This window comes from Rhipicephalus sanguineus, chromosome 1 (genome assembly GCF_013339695.2).
Source record: "Rhipicephalus sanguineus isolate Rsan-2018 chromosome 1, BIME_Rsan_1.4, whole genome shotgun sequence".
In the NCBI taxonomy this organism is placed as follows: Eukaryota; Metazoa; Arthropoda; class Arachnida; order Ixodida; family Ixodidae; genus Rhipicephalus; species Rhipicephalus sanguineus.
Genome location: NC_051176.1, coordinates 298,401,198 through 298,425,988, shown reverse-complemented (window position 1 = coordinate 298,425,988; position 24,791 = coordinate 298,401,198). Strand labels below are relative to the sequence as shown.

General features: G+C 44.1%; 1 long non-coding RNA gene across 1 annotated transcript; it reads left to right on the top strand.

The window, feature by feature from the left end:
* Positions 1 to 17,203: 17,203 nt before the first annotated feature.
* LOC125756892 (uncharacterized) lies at positions 17,204 to 24,578 on the top strand. The gene is made up of 4 exons (XR_007414849.1): positions 17,204 to 17,439; positions 17,507 to 17,578; positions 20,013 to 20,105; positions 22,798 to 24,578. It is a non-coding gene; the product is annotated as an uncharacterized LOC125756892 (long non-coding RNA).
* Positions 24,579 to 24,791: the final 213 nt, after the last annotated feature.

Here is a 24,791-nt window from a genome sequence, read left to right as displayed (position 1 = left end):
TCTTTTCATCCTCAAATTCAAGTTGGCAGATGGTGGGAGTGAGCGTGCGTGCAACTAGTCAGCAACGTGGCAAGAGAATAATGCTGCCGCGGATGACGAAGAATTTATTGGGGCAAAGGCAACTAAGAGGACCATGGCTCATGACATCTTTCTGAACTCACGGTGACATATAAGACCTATTTTCCAAGTGTTCCCAGATATACCGCAGATATGCCGAGCAGCAGGCCAAGGGAAGCTTGTACCCATTGCATCACTGGCGGACGCCCAGCCGCACTGGGGATCGAACCTCGCACCATCCGCATGTGAGGCAGATGCTTAAATCACTAAGTCAGTGCTGCAGCATAAAATCAATACTAGTACAGTGAAACTTCGTGGCAGATTAGTGGTTAACATTTATGCTAGATTGGGTGATTTCTAAGAAGAATAAATATCTGTATAAACAACATTTATGGATAGCCTTGAGACACCGAATTTCAACATTTAGGACCTGCATAACTTTTTGAATGTATCCTGTAAATTACTACGAATCTGGGTACAAGCTCATGAGCAGCTTCATTACTGCAATATTTAGCATTGTTTTTTCCTGCTTTTGCACAGGGCACTTTTGGTATTAACCCAGACTATGGAAGCAAGACTGCGAAAAAAAGCAAAGAAAGAGAACCCAAAAGTATTCAGTTTGACAAAAAAAAATCATGGATTCTCTATGGAATGTTTAGGTGAGTAGCACAATTCCTGAGTGCATTTTCTTGAGGTTGAAGTAAGGAATACAACGGACCATAGCAGTTGTCCATCCTACTACCACAGCAAATGAACTTCACATGTTAAAAGTTCTGGCTGAACTCTAGCTTTATACGTGCACATAAATAAAGCCAGCAATCTAACCACATTTTTTGGGCAGCTTGGTTCGTTTTATGCCCGGGTACCTTCCTCTGGAGATGCCGTTTGTGTATTTTCAAGGAGTTCTGTATAGATGCACAATGTGGCAAATACAACCTAGCCTAAAACTATTTTGCTGGTCCATGTTGCTGTGAAGACAAATCCAGTCAAAGCGAGGGAAAGGTTGGCTTAGAGGAACATTGAAACCGTGAGGGATAAACTAAGTAAGGATGTGCCATTTTGTTCTCGGACATTTTCCTTATGGCTTTCATACTGTTAGATTACTGATGGGCGCATTGATTACTTTGTCATCTGGATAGCTTCGCTAGCTTCATTAGTTTTTTACCTCTTATTGATAAATTTAATTTCACACAGTCTTGTTAGCGTCAGTCCACCTACTTCCATTGCATTACACGCATCAGAAGTTGACAGTAGTTGATGTGCAGTGGCCTGAGAGCAGCTGTGTTACCTGTTTAGGAGGTAAAATGTTTTGTGGTCCATGCAATGAAAATAGGGGGTCATCGTTTTGCAACTAGACTGCAGATAAGGCATATGTCAAATATCTATTCTGACTGTGCCCCAAGCTAAGTTTTCTTTAAAAAGGTGTCTAGTATAGAGCGACTACCTATGCAATGGTATTCATTGTATGCTTACAGGAGGCATCAGAGAAATGGAATTGGAGAGTCTTTAAGTAAAAATGTGTAGTGAATTTTTTAGCGATTTGAAATTTTGTGATGATAACGTTTTATTTTTTGAATCACGAGACAACTTCAGAGGATGATGGTGAAACAAAAAAAGTGAAGCACTAGGGTGGACCTAACAAGGAGATGGAAGAAAACCTAATGTTCAACTGGTAAGGAACAGAACATCAGGTAACCATAAGACGTGAAAGAATATAACTGATAAATAAATACATTTGCTTTGGCCATACAATTACCATTAACTCAAGCAATAGGAGTGAAATAATTAAGAAGCTAAGAATCGCGTGAAATACACTTTGCTGGTACTCACAGTCGCGGGTTTCCAGTGTCTGCCAGGACGAAAGCTTGCAAAAGCTACATCTTACACTGCTCACCCATATAGGACAGGATAATAGATGAGGTTGAGATTAAATGAAAGATTAACATGAAAGGGCCGGAAGAGAGCAGAATAAACTATGAAATAAATACTCATGATGTAGTTGCTGAAACCAAAAAAAAATATATGAATGGGCAGTGCATTAAGTGTAAAAAATAAAACAGATCGCGAATTTGAATGAAGGTGTGGATTTGGAGCAATAGCAAGTGTTGTAGTGGTGACAAAAAGGACACGGGAAGCCGAAATTGTTAAATCTAGGGCGCTGAGGCTGGTGCAGCTACTAGGTAACGGTTAATAGAAGGAAAGTTCGAGGTGCTTTGTTTCAGAGCGGACATGTTTAGGCTGACGATAGAAGTAAAGCACAGAGTGAGGTACTCAGAAACTGCCTCTTTATAACCAATTTCTTCTTTCATATAAAGGTGCCGTGAGAAGATCAATGTCTGAAATCACTCTACTCTTTCAATGCTGCATTCTGCTGTGGCCGCTCATTATATGCTAACAGCCTGAGTACTATAATTTAAACCTCCATAGCCTAAACGTCACATCGTAGTTAGTGCTATATAGTCTCTCCACGAAGAGCAGAATATTGTATTGTCTTACGTTCTTCTGTTTGTTTTTTGCAGATTTTTGAAGACTTCAAAAGTACAAGATGGATCAAACTGTTACAACGAGACTTAGATAAAGGTATTTCTTGTGCCTGGAATGGACATATGCCAAATGCAGAATCCAGGTGTGTGAATAATTTTAATAAATAGCAGTATGGCCCATTTCCACTGCATTGTCTTCCTGCACAGCACATTTACACTTCACATTTTACAGCAGTGTCTCAATCCAAGCATGCAGTTTTTAGGCTTAGTCAGAGTGCCATAGGTACCTGCATAGTAGAAGAACAGCAGCGCTGCAACTGTGTTAATCAGGTCGAATGAATTTCACACCATGAATAGCTTGGGCATTGAAGATCGAGAATATCTTTTGTGTACATTACAAGTCACCTAATTTGACAAATCTGCATGACTTCTGTTCCAGTAGTATGGGTAGACAGTTGCCTAAACGCAAAAGGGATGTTAGTGTTCATTTTGCGCTGCAAATCTAGAAAACCAGCGAAATGTCGTTGTGCTCATTTCACAAGGCACGTCATATATATTACGGCCTAGATGTTAGAAACTCAGAAAATGTTGGTATGCATGTTTCACAGTGCACTCCATGTTTTACAGTGTGCTACAACACGAGAAAATGTTGCTGCTGGGGTTTTACACAGCATTGTGTAACGATAAATTTACACACCACCGTGTTTTACACGCCACCATGTAATGATGAATAACGATGAATATACCGTGTAACCACCGTATCTTTAACGGCTTAAACACTAGATAACACGAAATTGGTGCAACGTAGATTTTACGGGCTGTGGTTTATTTATACCGGAAAAGTACTGTGGAGTGAAAAAACAGTGGCCATATTTTTTTTACACGATAACATTATATAGACGGCATGCATGCCGTAAACATGAAATACGGGTCGCAATTTTTTTTACGGTAAAAGTCTGGCAGCATCAGCTGCCAGTGCTTTCACCGTAAAAACTACGGTGAATTTTTTTACAGTGTACATATGGTTCCAACCTGGTACACTCAACAAAGCGAGGTCACGTGTGAACGAGAATTTAATAATAATATCTGGGGTTTAACGTCCCAAAACCGTGATATGATCATGAAAGACGCCGTAGTGAAGGGTTCCGGAAATTTCGACCACCGGGGGTTCTTTAACGTGCGCCTAAATCGAAGTACATAGGCCTCAAACATTTTCGCTTCGATCGAAAATGCAGCCGCCGCGGCCGGGATTCGATACCGCGACCATCGGGTCAGCGGTCGAGCGCCATAACCACCAGACCACCGTGGCGGGGCACGTGTGAACGAAGAAATTACAGAAGCGATCGCGCTGTTCGCGCATTTTGCTGAGGCAGCTTCTGTCACCGTGCAGAAGAAGGACATTTGTCTTAGTTCTGTGTCGAAAATTTGAATTTTGGCTGTTGGATGTCATGCTATCCCATCGAAATAATTTTTAAGTAAGAAATTAAGAAAAAAAAATAATGCAAATATTACGGAACAATAATCCATTCACAAATTAATTCGGTCACTGATTACTCCGGAATATCACCACACAGCAAGTACTTACGTTGCCACAAAAACTTGTATCCGTCGTTTAGGAATGCCCTCTAAAACGTAACGAAACGCACTTGGCCTTAAAGTGAATATTAGAAATTTCGCGTAATTGATCTTAGTTAATTAACTAATTAAGCGCAATATATAAAACACCCTAACGAGCGCCACCTGACGGCAAACCAAATGTTCTTTGTTTCATTCAGTTGCGATAAACCTCTTGTTAAAAGTGATTGGTTCTTGTTACGTGAAATACCTTGTATACACATACACAAGCGCTTGAACTAACGTGATTTCGTTGATTATCATCGCTTCACTGCAAAGAAAAGTTGACTGCGAGCTTAGCGTTCAAGCTCAGTCGCGCTGAATCACACGTCTCAGCCAGTTGACATTGCTTCGTTGGAATAGCATGTGGGTCGAAAAACCAAAGCACATTCTTTTCTCGCTTTGCATACTGGATTTCGTTTTGCATATTTTTGTTGCTCCTTACCTTTCACTAGTTGCGTTTCGTTCTTATTTTTTGTTTACTTCTATAATTTGTCGCTCAAAAAATTCAAGAAAACAGACCGGGGGGCTAATTGGTACTGCGTATCTTGAGGTTGTATTCAACAAATTAGAGCTGTTTTATGGAGGCATTCGGTGTTGCTCAACAGTTCCAGCAACACTCCTTGTTCGACGACATTTGATCACCAAGCCCCCATCATCCCATGAATTTCTCCCTTCTGTGGTTTTACGCCGTAAGTTGTTTGTCCGTTCTCTATAGTCCTAAGCACCAGCTATGTTTAGTATTCAACGAAACAGGTAACATCACTTATGAAACTGTTACGCGCTTGTGTTTTTCATCTTTGGCGCACCTTCCAAACAAAGAGTCCTGCATGATTGTAAAGTGTGGTTAAGCGCTTTTGAATTCTCCCCTCACCTCGAATAATGCCTTGACCGTTGAATGCTCAATCGTTAATCGATTAAGAAAACTTATCGACCATCCCTATGTCAGTTTCATAATTTTGGGAAAGTGGAACGCAGTCTACTTTCTACTGTTTCAGAATAAAAAAACAACACACGCACTCAGACACAAACAATGAGTGTTGGTTGAACGGAGAGGCACTATCAGACACTGTATGCAGAACATAACCATATCCAGCAACGTAAACGCTCCTTTCTTGTCCGTGCCCAGCCACACGCGCCGTATGGCTCTGGCAATGCTTAAAGAATGCCTTGGTTCTCCCGCCATCTGTGTGCCGATGCCGACACCAGTGCAGCCTCCGAGACTGCGCGCATCGTCGGGGGGGCTTGATATTTTTAAATATCCGCGGCCAAACGGAGCCGCTTCGTCATAGCGTCGCGCGTTACCTGAAATCCCTCGAGTTTCCGCCACTTCGCGCAAGGTGGCAGCAGGAATATTCGTGGCTCATTTCACCGCGGAGCCATACTTACCAACGCACCAAAGTACGCACTTAACAAAGTATGTAGCTAACGGGCTTCGCGACCATTCAAACGGCATTTTTACGTATCCCACTTTTGAGAAAGAGCTTCGCGGTATGTGGTAGCGTCTAATATTCTCGAAAGGTAACGAGATCAGCCGACGATACGCAAGCGCACAAAGCACACTGAACTGCGAGCGCCGTCTCATACGCTGTTCACTTCAACATATCTTTAAGTAATCTTTGAGTAAACAGCCCCGTACAAGGGAGCTCATCGGAGACATGGTCAAGAGCGCTATGCGCTGCCAAATGCAAGTGTCCTCGGCTGTGCTGTTCTGCGAGGCGCATTCGATACCGCGGGGTTTTCTGCTGCGTTATCAGTCCCTTTGTTTTCTTTTGCTTTTAAATGCGAAGCATTTCTTAGCGAACCTTTGACACTGAGCGTTTATCTATCTATCTATCTATCTATCTATCTATCTATCTATCTATCTATCTATCTATCTATCTATCTATCTATCTATCTATCTATCTATCTATCTAGCCGCATACGTCTGGGTGCTCTCGTGTTCGCCTCCTCAACTTGGTGGAGACCAAAATTAGCATGTGAGGGTAAGAGGACTTGACGAATAGGCTTCCAAAGCAACGTCGAGCGGTGCCACTGCTCTTATCGCAACTGGGGGCATTCACGGCCACAACACTGCCGCCCCTGCTTCCGCGCACGCGCAGAGCTCTCGGATTGCATCCGAGAGCTCTGCATCCGAGAGCTCCGAAACGTGCGTCACGATGCAACTTTTACCAGAGTCATTCAATTCTCTTTATGGTAACGAAACTGCACCGTCACGCTATGCGCGAGCTTCATACGCTGCTCGAAAATGCCGCAACGCGCCGCCGCTGGACCACAGAGGCGATCGTCTGCGCCGTCCGCGTATTGAAATACTCGCGCAGTGCGAGACAAGCTGCTGGATATGATATGTTTAAGTTAGCGGAAACGTTTTCTCAGGACTAGAATGTCCAACAGATGTTGCGCGCCGGGGTGCTGTTCCGGCTACAAGGGAACCGAAAAATCACACCATCTCCCGCTGAAGGGGACCATGAGGCGATGCGAAGCAGCGTTTCGGCATGTAGAGCCCGCGTTTCAGAGGGGGGGGAGGGAGAGAGGGAAAGGGGAGAGAGGGGAATGGGAGAGAGGGAGTGGAGAGGGGAATGGGGAGGGGAGAAGGAAGAGGAGAGGGTGAGGGGTAAAGGGGAAGGGGAGGGAAAGTCGGAAGTGGAGAGGGGAGTGGAGAGGGAGGTGAGGTGTGTGGAGAGGTCTTGCGCATGCGCAGTAAGGGTGGTCACGCCGCACACCACCACCACCACCACCAGATTGAACTCCGCTATAAGATACTTCACATCTAAAAGGTGTCGTTGTTTTCTTTACTATTAGACAAGCAGCAGCGCGAGAAATGGAAGCGGGCCATACCGCGGCAGGACAGTGGCGATTCTAACTTTGAGTCGAAGTATACACGTGTGTATGCGAATCATTTCGACTCCTCGGACATCGTCACTGCGTGTGACTTTAACATCAACGGTGACTCCGTGTCCCTGAAACGCAACAAATTAACGCTGAAGGCTGACGCCACTCCAAGGATTTTAGATGCGAAGTATCTTATGGCGGAGTTCAATCCGGTGGTGGTGGTGGTGTGCGGCGTGACCACCATTACTGCGCATGCTCATACCCTCTCCACTCACCTTCTCCCCTCGCCCTCTCCACTTCCCCTCACCCTCTCCACTTCCCCTCTCCCCTCCCCATTTCCACTCTTCCTCTGAAACGCGGGCTAGACATGCCGAAATTCTCTCCTGCGCAACGCCGCGGTGAGCACCAGCGCATGCGCGTCCCGCATGGAGGAAGGAATACTAAGGAGAGGCCCTATCGTATTTCAATGCATTGCGAAAAGTGTGGCAGAAGTGACGTCAGATTTATGGGGCAAACAAACCGGTATGGGGCAAACAAAACAGCAGACGCCCCGCGGCGTGCTCTCCGCGGTGATTAGCTTCTGCGCAGATTTGTAGTCCCGGCGTAAACTTAACGCGTATTGTGCGGTTCGCACGCATAAAATGTTGCAAGCAGACGTTTACCAGGCTGTTCGTGCGTGGCAGGCCCGAGCGCTGCGTGCTGAAATTCTTCGTGGCGCGCTTTTGTGCAACAGTACGGCATACCGGTACGTGCCGTGATCAAAAACGTTCAGCCCCTGCATCATCGTATTCGAACTCGCCTAGAAGTGACTTACGCGTTCTGCTGGGCGTTAGGCCTTCCCTTTCTCGTAGCCCGATTTCCCGACCTGTTGCCGGATTAGCGGTTCTTTGTTCGTGTATATGGAGTGAGCGTAGTAGCTATTCGGCGCAACGCCAACCTATAGTTGACGTAACTTCACGTCGAAAAGAGGACACCGCTGTATTGTATACGCGATCGTGCACGTAAAGTTTGTAATTCCAGTACGCACACAACAACAAGCACGCAGCGAGCGCACACCGCACAATACATACATCACGTAGTCCGATAACAACAACATAAGTTTATTGCCCTTTCGTTGAACGACACAGCCTCTAAAAACGTGCAATGCCTTCGGCGCATGTTATGTACGGCGCGTCAGACGCCAAAAACAAAAGTTCATGTGTGTTCTGAGTTGACACAATGAGTAAGAAGCAACAGAGCGCACATCCGAGAGCTTCGCATGCAAATACCATGCATTAGTGATCAGCAATGAAGCGAACGTGTATGTACACATGAAAAGTGACACCCGGCCGGTACTTTCCGCAGTGCACGCGATTTGCACCGGGTATACGCAAACATACGCAAGAGCTGAGAATTGCGTAGCTTTCCTAAAGAACACACATAAGGAGCAGCACGCGTGAATCGGCTGCGCCATGCGCCGCGGCGCCGCTTGCACGGCGAAAAAAAAAAAGGCTCGAATCGCGCATGCGCTTGCAAACGACACGGCGGAAATCGCGAAATGTTTCGAGGCTCCTTCGCTAGGAAGTGATGCGGGTGTTTGCAATGTGGAGGCTTCACGAATGTGACGTCAGGGCCTCTCCTTATTTTTCCTTCCTCCATGGCGTCCCGTCCCCCTCTCTCTCCTCTCCTACGCTGCTCCCCTCTCACACGCCTGCCGACTGCGTTCCCCGCTCGCCCTGTGAGAATTAACGGCCAGGCTAGAGGGAAGACAAGACGCGCGTAGCGTTCCTCTTCGCGTTCCACGACGCGAGGTCGGTAGCATGCCCAAAGAACGCCAACTGAGCGCGATCGTGCAAGTGCTCCGGCTTCGCATCACCTCATGGTCGAAATGGTGTAATAATAATATCTGGGCATTAACGTCTCAAAACCACGATATGATTATGAGAGACGCCGTGGTGGAGGGCTCCGGAAATTTCGACCACCTGGGGTTCTTTAACGTGCACCTAAATCTAAGTACACGAGCCTCAAACATTTTCGCCTCCATCGAAAATGCAGCCGCCGCGGCCGGGAGGTCGAAATGGTGTAATTTTTTGAAGGGCTTCCATCGTATCTCACGAAGTGCAAACCTCGATCTCGCTCATCGTCAATTCGACCCGACCACCATGCAAACAGGGCTTAAAGTATCTCTCTCTCATATATATATATATATATATATATATATATATATATATATATATATATATTATAATCATCCCCCGAGGAAGGGAGGCCCCCTCCCTAAACTGTGGGAAATAAATGTTTATATTACTGTTGACAACGCCTCCGTTGTGTTATACCCATATATATATATATATATATATATATATATATATATATATATATATATATATATAGGAAGGGAGGCCCCCCTCCCTAAACTGTGGGAAATAAATGTTTATATTACTGTTGACAACGCCTCCGTTGTATTATACCCATATATATATATATATATATATATATATATATATATATATATATATATATGCTATAGATAAGCGCTAAGAGAGGGTGTTTGCGAAGATCACAGTGCAGTGAAGCGAACTGTTTGTAGAACTGAGCAAATGCTTATGAATGCTATGCAAGTACATATATTATTCCTTTAGGGCATTTATTCAACGTGCTAATCCAATCAAGCATTAAGTGAAATTATTTCGGGAACAATTTTTCAAAAATAACTCGGGATGTAAAGGCTTAAATATATGTGAGCTCAAAAAAATTAACATTAGTTGACTAACTAAATTCAGGACCTTAGGCACGACAATGCTATATTTTATTTTCGTCACCACTTGCCTAATAAAGTAGGCAAAATATATGAGTCTTTGCAATTACAGACTTGTGGTGCACAACTAAAAGAATGAAAATTGAGTGGCAAACTAAACATACCAAGGTGAACCATTACTGATTCACGAGCAGGTAGCTTCACACTCAGGTGCCTCGTGAAAGAGTATGCAGTGCCAAGACGCTCTGTCGAACAGGGTGGTGGCCCGTGCTTTCAGGAGGCGTTGCCCGTGGTGTTCAGTGTCTCAGTGAATTGCATTCAGTAGCACGACGATACCTGTTTTCTTCTGTTTTGTTGACACCCCGTCAACCAAACGTTCGCGATTAAATCATTATTCGGAAAATTTCAGAGTATAATTTCCCCGCACAGAGCACTATTGCCAAAAAGTTCAACTCCAGCACTTGTCAAATGGGTGCCGCAGTGCCACCGTCGGACTGCCGAGGGGGGGGGGGGGGGCTCCTTAAAAAATGGGGGGGAGGGGGAGCCCCCCCCCCCCGGGCCCCCCCTGACTTTAAGCCCTGCATGCAAACGACAACATGAGTCGTCGTGTGAAAAGCTCCGAGCATCGCCGACGCCCTGTTTAGACCGCACCGTAGCCATAGGAATGGGCGTGTAACAACTCGTATTTTTGCCTATGTTTACAACTGGCATCTGTGGCACTTTGCTGCGAATTCACGGTGTTCGACGAGCACCTCCGGCGATGTTAAAAATGTTAAAAAGCTGTACCTATCGTAGTGTCGTAGTGTTGAGACGAACGGAGCTTGCGAGGCCGCGGCGGCCGCATTTCTATGCGGACGAAATGCAACAACACCAGTGCGCTGAGAATTAGCTACAAGTAAAATGACCCTAGGTGGCAAAAATCATTCAGAAGTCCCCCGCTGCGGCACTCGTAATTATATCTTGGTATTCTTTTGTTCATCCCCGAATTTTTGTATTTTTTCGGCTGATACCACCGCGAGCCGCATGTTTTGAGCAGTCTTTTTTCCTCGCGGGTGTTTACTTTAAAACAGAAAACGCGTTCAGGATTGTATCTATGCATGCTGAGTGCTAAAAGTGAAAGCGTGAAAGCAAAGCGACCGTTGCGGAAGTTTAGAAAGCCGGCGAACCTATCAATCCGGCACGCGTGGCGGTCTACGTGGAACATAACTGTTAAGGCATTTGATTTCATCTTTATCCAAGTTAATCGACGGTTGGCTCACGCATGCGCTACCACTATTCTCGATATGCCATGCTTCAATCATCAGGCGCGTTTCTTCATTTCTATGCCGGTACAACACTGCGCATTCATCGAATTTTGGCGTGCACTTTCAATCTCGACAATGTAAAGATATAGGTTAGAAGGTGAGCCTCCTGTTAGCGATCTCTTATGTTCAAACAATCTCTGGTTAATGCATCGGCCCGTCTGTCCTACGTAGAAGCGGCCGCAGCTGAAAGGGACCTTATACACCACACTCGTACGGCAATCAGTGAATTTGTTGGTGTGTTTTACGAAACAATTATCGGTCCGCTTCTTGTCTTTTACTCCCTCATTCTTCCTCTGCACAGCGGCACAAATCTTACCTAGCTTATTGGCAGCCGTGAAAACAACATTAACGCCGTATCTACTTCCTACTTTCTTTAGCCTGTGAGATATGCAATGAATGTACGGAATACCTGCGACACGTTTCTTCCTATCGCTTTCTGCAACCATGCTCGGACTTAACACAATAGACTTCTTTAAACGCTCAGCGGCCGTGGCCACTGCATCACGAGGATACCCTACATCTAAAAGACGCGTAACCTGTGCGCTAAAGCTATCACTCATTTTGTGCTCACACGATTTGGTGAGGGCTGACTTAAGGCAAGACATGGCGATGCCGTTTTTTACAACCTTCGAGTGCTTCGACGAAAAATTTAACAGCGGTTTGGAAGATCTAGGAGAATACTGCTAGCACACGTGGTTCTTCTGGAACGTTAAGGAAATGTCTAGAAATTGTATTCCATTATTCTGAGGCACCTCTTTAGTAAAGCTCAGCCCTCCTCCATTTAATTCAAATTTTTCGCTCACGGAAGTTACCACCTTTTCAAAGCCCTCATCACTACAAAAAATCAGGTAATCGTCCACATAACGAAAAACCTTAATAACCGAATTACCTAAGGCGCCTTCCAAAAGACTGTCAATCTTGCTAAGGTATAAATCACTAAGAACCGGAGCAACCTTAGAACCAATACATATCCCTGATTTCTGCATATAAACGCCTTCCTTCCAACCTACCAGCGTCGACTTTAAATACATGGAAAGGATTTCTAAAAATGCCCCGGTAGAAACACCACATTTATCGTTGAAAACCGTCTGGTGCCCTTGTTCGTTAATACATTCATTAACACATATTAACAAGTCCTTATGCGGCAAAGAATAATATAGGTCTTCAATATCCATACTAAAAGCTTAACAACAACCGGGGTTCTCCTCTGAGAGGAAGTGAACTAGCGCCTGAGAATTACGCATACGAAAAGGGTCTGAAAAAACTCAAAGAGGTTAAGCAGTTCTGCAAATAACTAGATACAGCGACTTGCCAGGTGCCTTGCTCTGAAACGATTGCTCGAAACGGAATCTCGTTCTTATGTGTTTTGGCTGAAAAAAACAATTCTAAAGTAAGTGATTTAGCCTTCTTGACATTACAAGCTATTCTCTCAAGATTATGTCTTAACAAAAGGTCGACAGCACGTTGCCTAACTACCGATGGCTTAAGTTTTACCGTCCTAAAATTCTTTTCTATGGCTGTTAATGCTTTTTCTGAGAACAAACTGTCCGGCATAATTACGAAATACCCTTCCTTATCTGAAATTACTGGCCTGAGTTTCTTCTCGACACAGTAATTAACCAAAGGCCGGATAGGATCAGAACACTTGAGATGCATATGAGAACCCTTGATGCTAGCAATGCAGTCTGAAATGCAGTGGGAACACTCTTCTTCAGAAACAAGTCTAGTGATTGTACGCGGCAAACTTAAAGCGTCTATTGGTTTCAGGTTCGGCTTAAAACAGTATTTAGGACCTAAGGCTAGGTTTTTGCAGTGACTATCATCTAAGGCAGCTCCTCCAAGGACTAGCAAGTTATTTTGCGGTGAAACAATAGAAATAATCTTCCTCTTACATGGTTGAAGTTCTCGAAGTTTTACCCTCCATATGAATTCCGCATGCTGGTTAGCTACCCTCATCCAGTCGGCGTATATCTGCTTCTGGCGGCGGTCGTCACGTGAAGTCGAGCAACGGACCTTGAGGCATTCCTGGTAAAATCTCACTTGACGCCATGATTCCGCGGTCAATATGGCACATATCCTCCTGGCATGTCCGATAGATGGTTGCAGAAAGCCGCACAAAAGCTGAACTTCAACTGGGCAAACTCTGTTCTTAGAAAACCATGAAAAAGTTGTACCACGGACCAAGCAAATAGCAATTAAAGAAGCCAAAGAGGCAGGATTGTTCAGATAAGTAGGAGAACACGGAAAAGGGCTCAGAGTACTAGAAATGAAGCTTAGAACGTGTCGTAGGTATTCCGTACATTCATTGCATATCTCACAGGCTAAAGAAAGTAGGAAGTAGATACGGCGTTAATGTTGTTTTCACGGCTGCCAATAAGCTAGGTAAGATTTGTGCCGCTGTGCAGAGGAAGAATGAACGAGTAAAAGACAAGAAGCGGACCGATAATTGTTTCGTAAAACACACCAACAAATTCACTGATTGCCGTACGAGTGTGGTGTATAAGGTCCCTTTCAGCTGCGGCCGCTTCTACGTAGGACAGGCGGGCCGATGCATTAACCAGAGATTGTTGGAACATAAGAGATCGCTAACAGGAGGCTCACCTTCTAATCTATCTTTACATTGTCGAGATTGTAAGTGCACGCCAAAATTCGATGAATGCGCAGTGTTGTACCGGCATAGAAATGAAGAAACGCGCCTGATGATTGAAGCATGGCATATCGAGAATAGTGGAAGCGCATGCGTGAGCCAACCATCGATTAACTTGCATAAAGATGAAATCAAATGCCTTAACAGTTATCTTCCACGTAGACCGCCACGCGTGCCGGATTGATAGGTTCGCCGGTTGCATGGGCATGCGCAGATAAGTTTCCGTGCCTTCTTTCTTTTCAGCCGTTGTGCGTCTCTTCAGTTGTTAGTCGGCGTTTGTGGTGTCCTGATCTCTTTCTTGTGTCCGTGTTTGCACGCCCTGTCTCTTGTTACAATGAATCAGCAAGCTATATTCAAGCGTCGCTCAACCCCGGACTAATACGCTAACGAAAGTTACGAATGATACTCACATTATCGCGTCACAAAATGCACTTCGTTTCGATAATACTGACGTATGTGCTCTAATAGAGTGTGCTAAGACAGGGGAGTGCTCGGAACGAGCTTCGAAAAGTGAAGCCCAAACAGGGTCAATCCGCTCGCAGCGCTGAGTTCGGTAGTCTGCAATGTGTCGCCGTTTGAAGGCTCTGTTATACTCCGACGTCCGACGCGAGCGCGCGCGAGGACGTTGCGTTTCGTCACGCCGAGCCGGCGACGCTACGCCCAGGCGCAAATCGGTCTCCGCTACAGTCGAGCCGGCTCCAACGCGCCGGTGCGATCGCATCTAGAGGAGCGCATGCGCAGTAAAGCGAAGAACGCCCGCGCCACCTGTCGGGGACCGACGAAACAGCCCGCGAAGCAGGTTCCTGTACATGCGAGTCCAGCGCGGCCGGCGCGAAATGCAGCAGGATCTATTCGGCGCCGAGCGACGCCCGAGCGCGCCAGCAGCCGTCGGTCGCCTCGGCGGTCAGCCGACGCCGGACTATAGAGGGCTGTTTTTTGCTGACGTAACGTCGCCGCGACGCGCGCGCGCGCTCGTCGACGTTACGTTGGAGTATATCAGAGCCTTAAGAGTTGCGCGCGGCTCCGCCGACGTGGTGCAGGGTTACCCTTATGAAAATGACTGTTGATTTTCCATTGCCGGAGTATGATCGAATTATTGACTTTATTGATTATCAATGATTCCGCAATACACATTGACTTGCTTCAATACTTCGTCAACAACATTTCTGTTGAGCAGTTCGCAATAAAACTATCATTGACTCATTTCTATCGAAATACCGTTGAGGGAATATTTCGTCAACAATAATTCTGTTGAGCACTTGGCAATAAATATTGCATTGACTCATTTCAATCGAAATACCATTGAGGGAATATTTCCTCAACAATAATTCTGTTGACCATTTTGCAATAAAAAATTCATTGACTCATTTTTATCGAAATACCATTGAGGACATAATTCGCAAAACAGTATTTCTGTTGACCATTTTGCAATAAAAATTTTATTGACTCATTTCTATCGAAATACCATTGAGGACATAATTCGTAAACAATATTTCTCTTGAGCACTTTGCAATAGAAATTTCATTGACGCAATTATTTTGAAATACAATTGAGGAAATATCTCACTAACAGTATTTCTGTTGAGTATAGTTTGGAATAAAAATGTCATTGACGCAATTATGTCGAAATACCATCGAGGCATTATTCACTGCCAGTGGAACTTGGTGCAATCATTGCCTCATAAATTTTGATACTGCATGCAGGTCAGTCCAAACACACACACACACACACACACACACACACGCACACACGCACACACACGCACGCACGCGCACACACGCACGCACGCGCACGCACGCACGCACGCGCACGCACGCACGCACGCACACACACACACACACACACACACACACACACACACACACACACACGCGCGCGCACACACATGCAAATACACACACGCACGCGCAAACACACGCGCCCATGCGCGTGCGCACTGGTCAAAGTTCTGACTGACGAAGGCTGTGCCACGGCCAAAACGTTCACAAACCAGTAAAATGCACGCAATTTTCGTAAGTACGCCCTTTCATTTCTCCAACCATATGTGTACCGGATCTACAGAACTTCCTCGTACCCTTACCTTTGAAACCCCACGTTTCTTTTGTGAACACTCTTCGCAGTGCTCTCTTCTCGACCGATCCTTTATTGTAAAACCACGGCCGGTCTGGAGGCGCGTGCTCTCTCGGCCCCGCCCGCCCCCCTCAATCCGCCCGCCACATGGTTACACCTGTGATGTGTGTGTCGTTCATTCTCATCGTAATTTACCACTAATGCCCTATTTACGCACCCGAGAAGAGATTTTTTTTTTTGCGCGGGTTCTTTGCCTCTAACCCTCCTGGGATCAATGATGCTATAAAAACGCATCGAAACTTGTAAATCTTGTCTTGTATTTATAGATCGCACTTTTAACGAACACAGTAACTCACAAAAGAAACTAATATAACTGCAAGGACCGTATGGTCTTTCCGCCTTCGTTTGTCCATTGCCAAGGACAACGTATTTCATGGAATACTGCAAAGCGCAATGTCGAAGCGGGATAACGGTCACGCACAGGAAAACAGCCTCTTTCAAGACATAAATAGTGGAATTCAGTGCAGTATTGCTGTTTCTGTTACTATTCAGTATACACAGTACGTTGGCTTTCTTTTCGAATATAAACGAACTTGCCCAGAAACGAAGTTTGTTAAACTACTGTTTTGTCGATCAGCTGTCGCCTTTCAACAGATAAGTATTTTCTCCTGCTTTTATTACGACGACGTGCTTTTGAATAGTGTTTAAATGGGCAGTTTCAAATTGATAGTAACTTGCTTACATGCCCAACTTAGAATATATCAATTAAGGCTAACAAAGTACATCAATAAGAAAGAAAGTGCAGCTGAATCACACTAAGGGCGAGGCATTGATGGTACCATTGGTTCGTTGCTCAATACGAAGAGGCAGGCACGTAGAAACGATTTTTTTCGGGGGGGGGGGGGGGGGGGGGGGGCTTGCTACGTGCCTGCGAAGAGGTATTAAGTAGCACAGTGAACACTTGTTGTCAAAAGGCCCCGGTTTTCGACGTGCTTTTGTTTTGCACACGCACGGACGTGCACACTTAGCCAACCGTAAAGACAGCAGCTGTTACTTTTAGCAGTAATTAAAACGCACCACTCGTGTACAGATGCTGTATATTTTTAAACAGCAAAAGCGCTGTAGTAGTAGTAGTAGTAGTAGTAAGAACCGATCAGACGCGGTTGACACGTTGCGGCCGCCCGATTGTACAGTACAGTACAGGCGCGCGTCCGAGAAAGAAGTGGTGAACAAGCCATGGCCTCTAAGATTGCGTGCCGGCGTATCGGAGGCCATGAACAGGGAGATGCAGTAGACGGAAGGGAGAGAGAGTTGCCGCAACTCAGTTCAAGGATTCAAATCACCCGCTGAGCGAGAGAGCCAATCAGTTCAAACCGAAGAACGCGCACGCGCAGAGACGTCAGTGAACACGTGACGCAAACGGGTTCCGTTGAAAGGCTGCCTGCGCTCGCTGCGAACGAAGTGGTGTTTCGCGCATCTATTTTTACCGTGTTTATCAATATTACGTGCGGTTATCGTTGTTGAATGAACACGTACTACTTACATCGCGTGTCGGGACGTTCGGGTCGTTGTTTGACATGGAATCGACGGCGGCGATGCGTCGTCGCGGCACCAACCAACGGACGCGAGCTTTGAACAAGATCGCAAGCGCGGGCCGTTTGACGAGACAGTCGCCGCAGCGGATACAACACCTCGGTGAGTTCAAGAATGTTGCCAAATTGCGTTACTGAGTTACCTTAGTGCATGGAAAACTTTTATGCAGGTAAGAGTGCCTGGGCGGGCGGCCAGTTACCACAGAAGGGATGCTGCGCAAGAGCAAGGGCCTGCTAAAAAAGTATGCATTGTGCTAGTATCGCTGCTTTCTGTGCTCTTCGTTATACCTTTCTATGGAGCGGTTGCCGTGTGCGTTGATTACAGTTGAAAACAAGCTGAAGAATGCGCGTTCCATTACGGGATTCTGTGCTCCTGCCACGCACGCCTTGTGTTGTTGAGCCGTTATAACTTAGCTGCACGAGATCGTCGCTTGGAGCGACTTGCACATTGCCTTGTCGCCGTAAAAGTGGGTCCGCTTTTAAACATACTGGTCGTTCCACACCCTTTCTGTGGTGTAAATGCGCAAGGTCGCGGCTCGTAGCACCTAGATGTGTGCTGGATGCCCATTTGAAGCAATGCATTTGTGTGAATCACGCTATGGATACTGGTAGTAACAGGACGTACACGCATCAAACTTAACGGGAAGTCGCACAGCATGCATGTAGTGTGTGTGTTTTCTTTTTGGACATTACATATTTTTATAAACGTTGTGTGACAGTCAGGCTCCTGTCATTTTCGCTCATGAACTTGAAGTCGAGGCGGAAATACTTTGCCGCAAGCAAAATTACATTTACGCTGTTAATTAACAACTCGTTCATCCACTTTTAAATTATTTAGGGAGGTAGTTTATATTAAAAAGATATTGTGCGTGCCAAGTTGTGGCATGCCGTTTTTTTTTTTTTTTTTGAAATCGCGAGAGTTGCACGTTATCCCAGATATTCAACTTCCAATTTTAAGGTTGATATCGAAACTGGCGCGGGACACGCGGCGTGTCTGAACTGCACGTGACAAGGAAGGGACGACATTTCAAGCAAAACTTGGTATGTGCTAAATTGTCATGCACCACAACTTTCTAATATAAACAACTTCACTCAAGTCAGCAATTAAAAAGTAGGTAATGAGTGCTTGATATTTAGTGTCGGTTCAATTAAGCTTATTAACAATTACATGCTCTTTTTGTTGCTGTGTTTGTGTTATAAAAATTGGGTCAGATATCTGACATGCCATTTCATATTTTCTTTGATGAACCATACACATTCTAATACAAATTCTTGTAACAGGGAATAGCACCATTGCAAAAGCTTCTTATCCCAAATGGTAAATGGTTTATTAGGCTGCGCTGGTGCATTGAAACACTACTTGATTGTGTTGTACTGTATAGTTTTCCTTCGTGCTTTGCTAAAGAAAGAGGAAATTGAAAGGGGGTTCTTATTTGCAGGATGCACAACTAAGATCTAGCATTCAGTGAAACTGGTGACAATGCTGCTTTAGTTTATGAAGTAATTAATTAGAGAACGCAATTTCTGATCTCTGTATACGTGTTTGCAGATCACAGTGAGGTTACTGGTTCTCAGGCGTGATTACAGCACTGAGAAATTGAACAAACTAAAAAAAATGGAATAGATCAAGGGGCTCAGTTTTTTTGTTCGACAAAACCTGATGAAGCCAAGGCAGGTATAGGGGAGATTATTTGTAGTTTTTAAAAGTAGTGTAGTAATTATGACATAAAGAGGAAATAATGTAGACAAAAATACAAACATTCTGCTGCCAGGGCCTGAACCTACAACAAAGTGTTGCATCTCATACTCCACCACTCTAGCTACGACATAGTCGTTCTCTCATCCACCCCACTGGGCACTTCTGTGTGTGTAATCCTGGCAGTGCCACACCAGCATTCGTAGTCATGCTGGTGTCGCATAGCCCGTGAAATCTACGAGCTGGTAGCTGATCAATAAACCGTCATGTGCTACCTGAGGGCATCAAGTTTGCTGGCACGAGGCCCTTGCTATTAAAGAACAAAACAACGGGAGTGGATCAAGGGCTCATTAAATTGAACAGGCACTTCTAGTGCAAAGGACCAGGTCTGCACATGAATGGACTTTAGTACAGCAAGGATAGTTGTTTCAGAGAGAGGAAAATTGGGCATGTTGCTAAAGCGTGCCCAAGATTTAATGAAAGTAAGAACAGCAGAGGGACAGAAAAACTGACACAGTGCTCAATCTTTTCTGTCCCATCTGGCATTCTTGCTCTTTTACTGAATCTTAAGCTTTTTTGAAATCTCCACATTCATGATGTCATACAATAAATGGGCTCATTGTCATCCATTCTGCAAATTGACCACACGTATATTTATTTAATATTTTGGTGGGAGTGCTCCTGGAGTTTTCTTGTGTTCAAATTACATATATGGCAAGCTGTATATCTCACCCTTTTGTAATACACAATTGTAGGAAAAATTCGACACCCAATGCAAATTACAATTATTTGCAGTGACCCACTACTACTCTAATACTTGTTCTTAATGCATCCTGGGCCTATTTTCGAGGACAATTTTGGTATATAATGAATGATATGCCTGTGTTAAGCCATCATGCTTAATATTACTACTTCTGTACTGTAAGGACTCTGTGCGCAAGTTGACGGAACTTTTTGTTATCTGTTATGCATGTATCCAGCATAGACAGCTGCTCAAGAGACAAGTGGTGGACAGCTTGCTGTGAAAGATGGAAGCATTCTTCCTGCAAGTCTGGACAAGGCCATATTAAATGGTATTTGTTTCCATCACTACAAAGCGACAGTTTAGACCTTTTCAATTGAGAGACTTATTGCTCCTATATTGTGAGCAACTCCAAGACAGGAAACAATATGTAATAGCAAGTGCATGTCATATACATGTTCCACTTGGCCATTCATGCTTGTGGCCACCTGCTTCTGGTAGGATGTGCTGAAAAAATATGTTGTCAGCTACCTGCACAGCGCCATAGCAGGATATCTCACTGTTTGAGGAAACTTGGGACATCTATGCGAGGCAGAATTAAATTGATTTTCAGAGTTTCATGATGAAGTAAAACTTGGTAAAACAAGTTGTAAGGTATGCATGCTTGTGTGTTAGAGTGCCGTCTTAGGCATTGTATTTGCCCTAACCAAGTTGTGCCAATGAACTGGCAGCGGACTATGGCATTCAAGTATTCTTTACACTTATGTGTAAAACAGCAATAACGAAGAGCAAGACTGGTAGAGCACAGCCAGAGTGCTGACTACGAACTGAATGTTATTAGTAAAATCCAGCAATATATTGCAGTTTCAAAAAGTAATTTTCACAGAGGAAAGGAAAAAAGGGACACATGAGGTGTCTTATCATTGAGCAATGTTACTTCTGCTGCCATATCTATTAATGGTGTGCCGACTATCTTGTCACTAGATGAAGCAAATTTTTGCATGCACGCTCCTTGTACTGTAATGCTCAGTGACTTCCATATTCTTTTTTACATTGTTTGGCCCCTGCCACGGTGGTCTAGTGGTTATGGCACCCGACTGCTGGCACGAAGTTTGCGGGATCGAATCCCGGTCGCGGCGGCTGCATTTTCGATGGAGTCGAAAATGTTTGAGGCCCGTGTACTTAGATTTAGGTGCATGTTAAAGAACCCCAGGTGTTCGGAATTTCCGGAGTCCTCCACTACGGCATCTCTCATAATCATATCGTGGTTTTGGGTCGTTAAACCCCGGATATTATGACATTTTTTGCGCGTTCCATAGCTTGGGCGTTAACATTGTCCCGTCTGCTGTTTAAAACTTCACTACAAGCTAATAGGATATTGTATTCCAGATGAGTTATTCGATGTCCTGTGTGATTGGTGGTCCCCTTATATTTGCATGTGATGTTTGGTGCTTGTTTGCCAGTAAGCACCTAGCCCATTTATAACACGCCATCAATCAACTTCGCTGCTAAGTTAGGGAAAACGTGTTTAACTTTTTTCAACATGCTGACTAAATCAAACAGCTCTGAATAGGCGTTTGATGTCTGCTATTTTTCGCTTCTTACAAACTGTGACATGTACCTTAGAATCCCACTGTGAAACTGTTCAACTCTTTCGTGATTTCTTACTTCAAAAGGAGCATTTGGCTGTCTTAGACTGCTTGTCAGTAAGTGTGGGTTTATAGTTATAAAAAAAATAATATTCTTACAAGTGTATCCCACAGTGAATATGCCACTTTTGAAACAGAACATTTCTGATAGCTGTTGTGTTCTGCAGGCTTTAGTTTAACCAGCTTGCATAACTGCAGTAAAGCCAAAGTAAAATGGTGTTCTGAAGTTTGAAAACACACTTCATTGGTCAGCCGTGTTAACGTTTGTTTGTAGAGAAGCCTATGAAGAGTAATTATGACATACAAAATGCACTTAACAGCATATCAGCTTGTACGATGCAAATTAAATTGAAGCGACTCTTAATTCTTGTGGCGTGGTGAAATTTTGTTTAGGAGCAATGAAAATATGCTACACGATACGAACTTCCAAAAGCTGTTTGCATCTCACTTGGGTAAACAGACAAAATTACTTCAAAATGTCTCGTAGTTTTTGTAAGTTTTCTTAGTAAACATATTGTTACGCAGTAGGCAAAGTTAAATAAGAGAGTTGGGCTAGTTTGTGTGATTGCTTTAGCTGTGACATATCTCCTTACGCCTATGCTGAACAGGAAAATGAAGAGTGAAGGGGCAGAGGCAGCTCAATCTTTTTGGCAGCTCAACTGCCAGAGAGCACTAGGCTTCAGCTGACGAAATTGAAGCAATCAGACATGAAAGGAAGTCACTTTACGTGCAAGCAAATCCACTGAGCAATGCACTCTATTTATTTGACTGTTAAAACTAAAAACCTAACTCGTGTTTTAACTAGATATGTGGGCTCTGACTGCTCTCTAGACAGACAGGCAGTAAGACTGCTGCATTTCCATGGCTGGTGATAAATATGTAAGTGTGCCATTTTTGAACTCGTTGGGCAAGAAGTGGCATGTCTTAAGAAGCTTACCAACAATGACTTCTGTCGCCAGTGAAATTTTTTTGCCGGCCTGCTTGAATGTTATTTCTGGCACACTTGTTGGATCATTTGTTTGTCTACTGGGGATATTCTGGGTTTGTGAATGAATTTCAGCAGTTGAAGGCAAGAGCTCTGCCCTGTCTCTCCTCTTATGTTTGTTATATGTCTAGCTGGAAATTATGCTGCAGCCAAAGTGGTAAAGTATGGTTCACACCTTTGACATAGAAGGTGTTCATAAAGCTCTGGCATAGCGTGCTTTTCGTTCTTGCCCTCTTTTGCATTTTTACTGGGGAACGCAATGTGCTGGTCATGCACTGCAGTTCTACCCATACAGAACTAATCAAATAATTTCATCGTGACGTGTGCAAAGTTTGTTATATTTTTCTCGTGGAACTTTTAGTTATAAGTGTCCTGTCCTTCTGTCGCAGGCTTCATCTGTCACAAATCGCTGGCCACGAATGTAAAGAACACCTTGGCCCCACTTCTGTCGAGGGAACCGAAGTTGCCTGAACAGATGAAGAGCGGTGGTGCTACCAATAGTGAACGACTGTGATTTTATAATGTGCAAGTGTACGAACAATCGCGTTACGCTAATTTAACATTAATTGCATTCACTAGTCAAGTGTTGCAATATTGTAATGTGTAAGTTTATGTGCAGTTGCATTAAGTGAGCGCTCAATCAAGCTTCAAGTTTGCAATCCCATATTTTGGTGGTATTCATAGGGCGCACATTCCACTTTAAATTGTGATCTGCTCCTTTACTGAGGGTGCATGCAGGTCCTTGAAACGATTGAAAACCCTTGAAAAAGTAAAAGTACATTTTTAAAGCCCTGAAACCCTTGAAAACCTTTGGAATTTCTAAGCATATAGTGGCCAATATTGACAATACTAATTTCTTTCTGTGTTCTGTAAACATTTGTCTAGCAAACTGAGGGAACATGTCGTGCTCAATGATGATTCCGCTACTGTGTTTACCTTGCTTGCATCACTGCTTGACCGATGATTCATTTCGTTTCCGCAAGTGACGCTCTGCCTTCTCCCCCTTTCTCTTGATTTGGCTCCTCGGGACTCGACTTCACTTCCAGCGCCTAGCTTCTCTTCTTCTATAGCAAGCTCACTACGTGTGAAAGATCTTCTAGCTCAACAAACATCCACTGTCCTATAATGCAGGCAAAATGTGAAAAAAAGTTGATGCTTCGTGCTAGAAACCAAGTACTTCTGACTAAAGCTGATGGCATTGCTGCTCAGGCTTAATGATTGACTCCCATGTAGTGATTGTTATTGCTCTTTTGTGTAGGCAATAACCTTGACTTTATATGTAGAGGATATTTGCTAAGTTGATTGCTCTACTGGCATAAATCCAATTCGCACTTGACTCAATTGTTATCAAAGCCCCAAAACAGGAGAAGCATGATGACTGCATGGAGTCAAAAATGTATTCAACGATTAAATTGTAAAAAATTGGGGATAAAATTTTGAAGCAGTCATTACTATTTTGTTTAGCAGGTCAGTACTTGGAAAAAGTAGAAGCGTCGTACATCACCGTCATAAAACTGAACAGTTTCTCAATGCCTGAAAAAGTGAGACGGGGGAACTGAACAAGATTACTTATCTAATATAAAAGATGTCCCAGCAGCTGCATCAATGCTGTGAATTTTGTGCACAGCAGGAAGCTAATATGATCAGGTAGAGTATCGGACGCATTATCTCAAGGTTGTAGATTTGGTCCCTCTCAGCAGCAAGTTGATTTTTCATCCTCTTTAATTCCTTTCCATTTATGTCATAATTACTACTCTACAGTTAAAGCCTACGAATTATGTGCTTTATACTTTCCTTGGCTTCATTGTCTCTAGGTTCTCACTTGGCTGAATCCCATTTTTTACTTCAAATGCTTAAAGCTGCCCGTATTGTTTTGGAAACTTTGTTAGAGCAGAAAATTGATACTTGTGATGCTGCCTTCCATCCTCCAAGAACCTTCTATAGGAATCCTTGAAGATCCTTGAATTTGGGCTTTGAAACCAGTATGAGCCTTGTTCACTCCTTCAGCACATTTCTTCCCGTAGTGTGTGTGCCTTGTCAGCAGTGTTTATGCTCTTTTTTACCTTCTGGTACCTGTAGTTGTCTAAAATTTATTTATTAGAGTGGTGCTTTACATAGTGTTTAACTTATTTTGTCAACTTGGATGCAGTTTGCACATCTATGTCAAACCACAAATACTTAGGAACTTGAACAAAAGTTGTTGCTTAAAAATAAATATTTTACTTAGAAAACTGTTCTCTTCTTTCTTCCCAAGTTACACGGAAACTCGGCTAGTGTCCATTAAAACAAGCTGATAGAGAAGAACAGAAGTTCATGGCAGCGTTAATGTGTTGATGCTTGGCATGTGCCTTGGTGTCACCAACCTCGGGTGCAAGTATAAGTG